The sequence below is a fragment of the Poecile atricapillus genome, chromosome Z, assembly GCF_030490865.1.
Source record: "Poecile atricapillus isolate bPoeAtr1 chromosome Z, bPoeAtr1.hap1, whole genome shotgun sequence".
Lineage (NCBI taxonomy): Eukaryota > Metazoa > Chordata > Aves > Passeriformes > Paridae > Poecile > Poecile atricapillus.
In genome coordinates, this window is record NC_081289.1 from 20,561,854 (window position 1) to 20,568,610 (window position 6,757).

Genomic DNA, 6,757 nt, shown 5'->3' on the forward strand with positions numbered 1-6,757 from the left:
TAAATATACCCCAAAGGAAAGGGAACAGCAGAACCAAGAATTATTTACATTTTTTGAAGGAAGGGGCACTGCAAAACTGAGGAGGGAGCCATAAATTTTTAGGGAATGGAGAGCTGCATAATTTAAATGTGACAAGTAATTCCTGCTAGTGTGGACTCTAATGAGCTCTTTTCTCTAGTTCTAGACTTGTTTGAAGCAAAGGTAAAACATAAATTAATCTGCACAGCATTGTTGCCCTTTTTTTGTTTTTTAGAACAGCTCTTGACTGCTGGACAGCAGCTTTGCCACACTGCAAATGTTGTTCCCGATTCATCCTTTCAGAAATACCTCATGCACAAGTCCCACAGCACTGATGTTTTTCAGCTCAGAGAGGGCACAGTAAGTGTTTATTGCACCAGCTGTAACTCTTGTATGCCATGTGACTGCAGTATCAACACAGGAATTCAAAATCAGGAGAAGGTTCTTCTGACCACCAAATCCTCCACCAGCCCAAGCTGCAGCTCAAGCTCACCTGGCTCTCTGGGTCCATGGGCTCTGAAGATTGTGTACTAAAGCTGTGGGAGAGAAGAAGGGCTTCTGCCTGGCAATAGTTAGATTTGCTTGAAGGTGGCTTTTTTTATGATACAAGGAATATGACTATGAAATCCCAAATAGACTTCTCATCACAATTTCTCAAGTAGCCATCCTGATTCTGCCAGGAATGTCCTTCTCTTTGCAGTTGCTGCAAGTTTGCTGTCCTACCAAAGAGGGAAGTTCTGCTTAATTGCATTAATCTCCTGATTAATTTTTCTCTCTTTGTGGTTTTTTTTTTCTCTTTGCTTAGAAGTAGCTTAGCAAGAAACTCCATCTGGTTTTATACGCAGGGGGTTTTTTAAATTTTAGCTAGTGCTGGATTAAGATGAGTGGCATGAAATTTCGATTACATTTTTTCCCTGGAATATCTTGTGCTTAATGTTGGGGCTCAGATTTCTCCCTTTTCATGCTCTACGTAGCCTATCACATTTGTATTTAGACTGAGAAGCCTCCAAGAAGAATCTGTAACATTGGCATAACTAAAACCTTACAAACTCAAAAGCAGATCAGTATATCCTTGAAGTAAAATAGCCTGCGCTGGTTGGAAGCTGTGTTTTAGCTTCCACATATCCTTGCAAGAACCAGTTCTTTGTATGTATGGTTTTTTTTTGGATGCAGAATGAATGCTCTCACACACCAACAAGGATCAGTTGCTATTTCCATCTCAGGACCCATACAGGGTTTGATCTATGCTGGCTGCACTCTCTGCTCTCCCTTAAATTAGTGGCACTGTTTATGTAATTGCTGCTTTTCTGATTAAAGTGCATGAGTACAAGCTGAAGGTTTGACACAGGCAGCCAAACTTTTTAATTGCCTTTAGCTCATTTGTAGCTGTGGCACATCTCTTTGAATGCAGCTGACTCACGGGAAGGTCTGGGAGAGAAACTATCCCCTTTTTATTTACGCTTTTTTCTCTTGCAAAATTGCTCTGTGAATTTTTATCACCTAATGGTTTCTCTAACACCTTTAAAAACTGTTCAGCTTCTCACCATGAGACTTTTTATATGAGACTTGGGCTAGTAAACCATTTCTGTGATCTGGGAAGTGCTATGCTTCCTTCACAGAGCAATCCATTTCGAAATTAGCTGGGCCTGCCTGCTCAAGAGGAACTCACAGTTGCTTGGCTGCTAGTCCTGAATGGACCTATTAAGGGCCATATTTCTGTAAAAAAGCCAGGAAAAATCTATTGCTGACTAGCAGGTCCTGAAATTCATGCATGTCAAGGGTAGCATAAATAATTTCAACATGCAGTTTTGGAGACAATTGTGGTTTCTGGCTTAGTAAATAATAACTTACATCCAGTGTATTGAAAAAGGTGATTACATAAGATAGAAATCAGCCTGTGCTTCAGCAGAACTGGGAGGAACCAGCTTCTCTTCCATGCAAAATGCCTTTTAAAATTCAAAGCACTTAGTGATATGGATGTTAATTGATTTGCCCTGTCCTAACCTATGTCCACGCTTGTTTTGCTTCTCCCAATTGGTTCCAAAGCACAGGTGGATTGAAGCTCCAGCTCTTTTCACTTCCTTGTTGTCAGATGTCCTAAGGCATCTTACAGAAACGCTGTCACCCTATGTTGCCCCTTTATGCACAAGGGTGATGGGTCATTGCTGCTGCCTCTGACCAGCCAGGTGGAATTGTGCCAGACTTAATGACTTTGAATTTGGGTCTGAAATTCTGTGTGTTATCGGTAGGTGTCTGTTCACTACAGCAAATTATAATGGCAGGCTCCTGGCCCAAATTCCTTTGTAAATGTCTTTCTCCTCTCCCAGCAGATCCTCAGGAAATACAGCTCCTGTCAAAAGCCTAAGGAGTCCTTACTCTATCACTCCCTTCTCTAGCTCAGTTGAAATTCAGTGCATTCTTTTCATCCAAGGTTAAAGCATGAAAGTTGGCAAAAGTATATGCTGTATCCTGCCCCTCCTGGTCCCTTCTCCCTGGGAGATGTGCTCACAGGTGAGCTGGCTGGAAATATCCACCTGGCCCACTACCAGTTAGAAATCTGGGGACTTCTGGAGACCTGGTTTGTCTATGGGAGCCTTTCTAAATGGTGAGGGAGAAGGAAGAATGCATTCACCCAGCCTGCAAAAGGGAAAGCAGAGATGATAACTTTTTGAAGGATACAACAGACTCAGTTATACCACATAACTTCTTAGACTAGAAAACCATTATTTACTTGCTTGAGGGGTTTTTCTTGTCCACCCATTTTTACTAAGCTCATCTTTCTTTATTCCTGACCTGTGACAGCTGAAAGAGCTTTCCTGGGAAAGAGAAGATGAGTGTGGGCACGCATGTGCTGAGGAGCTGGGAAATAGTTGTTGTGCCAGCTTATTGTGTGGAGGATGCTGGACAGTTTAGGTTCAATCTAGACCACTCTTGTCTTGTGGTCTCCACATGAGGCTGTGAAGCCAAGCAGGTCCCTGCACATTTTTTTTTTTCCATCAGCTCTTCCATCTCACTTGACCAAAGGCAAGTGAGCTGCAGGTTTCCCTGAAGTTGGGATTTTTATTTCCCAGAGTTACAAGCAATAGCAGAGATTCCTTAGGGACAAATGCCGCGTTGCTAATATATGTGGTAGGCTGCACACCTCACTGTGTTTGTACCTCTGGGTACAGAGGGAAACTCTGGCAATCCTTGCTGCCCTTTGCCTGCCCTTGCTGCGCAGTTTCCAGCTGAAATCTCTGCCTGACTTCCAGGTGCTGCTGGGTGTTGGGAGAATCTGTGAGGCACAGGAAGGAAAATCAGCCATAGAATGGTTTGGCAACATTAAAGCTCCATCTTGTTCCACCCCCTCTGCCAAGGGCAGGGACACCTTCCACTAGAAGACCAGGTTGCTAGAGAGCCCATCCAGCCTGGCCTGGAACACCTCCAGGGATGGGGCATCCACAGCTTCCCTGGGCAGCCTATGCCAGTGCCTCACCACCCTCTCAGTAAACGTGCTTTTATGGCTGGTGGCATGATGTTCTGCAGGCTTAGACATCTGCCTTCCCTCCTTAGGGCAGCTTCACACCTAAGAAGTGCCAGGTGAAGATGTGCTTGTTTATTGCAGTGGTGCTGAGACCTCAGTCTTCCAGCTGGGTTTGGGCAGTCACAGGTGCTCACACGCTGGATCACAGCCCTAATTTTGAAGTTAATCTTGCCCTTAGCTGAGAGATGCTCCAGCTCAGGTTACCAATGTGTCTTCGACCTTCCCGTACCCATTTCCTCACTTTTCTCCTCTGCTGCCACCGCGTGGGCACCTCTCGGTGTTCATTTAAGATTTGTGTTAATCTTTCGGAAGAGTAGCCTCCATCCTTGGTTGTGCTGCAGTTTTCAACTGTGCACAAACATGTTTCTTCATTTTCCATGAAATTCAACAGGGGGGAATCTGATACATTAAAATAACAAAACAAGGAGAGAGAATCTCTATCAGGTCTTCTTTTCCCATTCTTCTACTGAAAGGCTTGCAGGTGGTGTACATTTTTCACCTCTAGAAGAGGTTGTGTAGAAGTAACTAAATGTGCATGGAAAGTGACAAACCTCAGACAGAAGTTTCACAGATATTTCAATCAAAAGTCAGGCTCAAGCCTTAGCAAAATTTTTCCAAAGGGCTGTTCCTGAGGAAGTCAAATGTAGAAGACACTGTGTCACTGAGGGCTGGTTGAGTGGCTTTCATGTGCCATACATTCCACTCTGAAAATTGCACTCGGGACTCAACACTATTTATGCACTTCTGGAAATACTGTTTTGAGAGCAGAACTCTATTTAAAACTACCAAAATGGAGTTCTGGAGTGGAAGAGGGACTATTGGAGCAGCTTGTGCAGTTTCATGACAGAACAGCTTTAGAGCAGCAGTTCAACCTGGATCCTGTTCACCCCGGGGCTTAATCAGGCCAGAGCCAAGTGGATAATTGCATTTGAAACTGGACACAGACAAGGATGGTCTAATTTTAGATTGCACTATAACTTATTTTCCCTTATTTGTCCATTAATATCTTTCAATTTATTGGTTCATCAATAAATGAAACATAATCTGCTGCTACATAAAAAAAGCAGCATACAGATGCAACTCTGTTAGAAGTGATGCACTATGCTGGAGCAGACCCTGCAAATTCAGCTTTTGTGAGGTTAATTTGTATCAGTATTGCATAGGAGCAAACCACTCATGAGGTCCTCACTTTGCCAAGTGGTTGGGCTTCAGAACAGTACTCTTTCCCTCTGCCATCAAGTGTTGAAAACAATGAAAATTTGGGGTGAGGGAGTGATCTTCTCCGCTGTCCCCTTTCAGTCCAGGGATAGTTGCTGGAAGTAAACACCTGAGAGTGCTTTCTTTCTCTTTGTATCAGAGGAAATCCTTGGGAATGGCTGGGGCACATTTGATCATATTACATTTTTGTTAGGGGGAAAAAGGTTTAAATGAAACACAGACTTTAATGCAACAAATGCAGCTCTAGGTGTATGGAAAACTGTGCTGAGTCTAGTTTTCCAAAGTAATAGGTCAGCTTCCAGGACAAATTACAGCTGGATTCAGTCCTTGACATTAGCTACATAGCAGGATGTTCAGTGTGATAACAAGAGCTAAAAGAATGACTAAATATCATGTGGTTTTTATCTGTTCAAATGGCTCTGACAGAAAAAGTTTGGCCCCAGGGCTACGAAATAATAGTGCCTATTTGATAGAGAACTGCTGTTCAGCCTCAGAGAATCAAGAATGACTTTCTATTTTCTATCTCTTTTCTCCCTCTACTGGCCAACAGAATAGGAACATAAAGCATTCAGAGTTTTTTTTTTTGGTCTTCAGAGACATCCTAATCCAGAACTCATCCAAACTTCCAGCTTTGGCTCATCTGGAAGGTAGAATTAAATGAGCCAAAACAGCTGCATCAAGGACCTACACAAGGTGGTACAGAATATGCTGTTCTGAGGATAACTTTGTTTTTAACCCTTGACTAGCAACTGTTGCAGGAATATTCTGAAAAGCTCAGTGTCCATCTGTGCCTTAGAAAATTCCCTGAGAGTGAGTCTGGGATGTCTGGCTGCCTGGGGCCAGGCTGACCATTATCCCCCTGGCACTGCAGGGCCACCTAGGTGTGGAGCCCCCTCTGGAAGTCTCCAGTCCGACCCCTGCTCAGGGCAGGGTCACCTGGAGCAGGGTGTAAAGGGCTGTTTCTAATGAGGTTTTGAATACCTCCACAACTTTGGGCATCCTGTTCCAGTGTCTGGCCACCATTGTGGTAAAAAAGCTTTTTCTTATGTTCTATTGGAATTTCCTCTGTTTGTGCCCATTGCTTCTCATCCTTTCATTTGAGCATGCCAAAGGGAAACATCACAAATACCCAGTATTGGTGTTAAATGCTTTTGCACCCCGGAGTTTTAGCCTTTTCCTTCTAGATTGCCTACTTCTTTGTATTTTCTAAGAAGCAATCTCTGATTATAAAATGAGATTATATATCAGCAGACTTTTAAAAAAGGCTGCTTCTGCTGAAAGAAAGCCTGTCTAACTACATTAAGAGAAATATGAGCCTCTTAAAGCTGCTCACCCCTCAGACAGAAGGAAGCTATATTCTGTTCAACCTTAGACAATTTAGAGCAGCCATTTCAAAAACAGCCTTTAGCATCTTGAAAGCAAACATGCTCTCAACAAGGCTTCTAAAAACCGAAAAGGACCGCCATAAAAAGCATGAGTAATGAAAGATATTCTCTTGAAACAGCTGGTCAAATAATGGGAGGCATCGTGGACTAGAGTTAGATTTTGCTATCTTTTTGACTGCTGACACCTCAGTGGATGGGGTTTCTCTCTCTCCTGGACTGTGGAGGAATAATCTGGGCCAATCCTGCTTTAGATTAGCACACTTTTTATACTGACACTGAGAAAATCCATCTTTAACCATCTCTCTCACCCTTGGGAGGGCATTTTGTCTTTCTTCACAGCTTCTTGGAAGTTTTTCCTCTGTGGCAGACAAAATGTTTCACAGTTTTTCTTCTGAGACAGTCTGAAGTATCCCATGTATTGTGCTAAGATGAAATCCTCTGTCTTGCAGGTTCACCCCACTGAAAGCAGTTTGGGATTGTAACAATACTTTGGCTATATTTTATATGGTGATTCTAATACAGCACTTAGTAGCTGCTACCTCTCCTTCTCACCAAACTGCAGTCTTTTACAGGACAATAGCCCTGCCTCCACAGATCACATGAAATCCTGTGC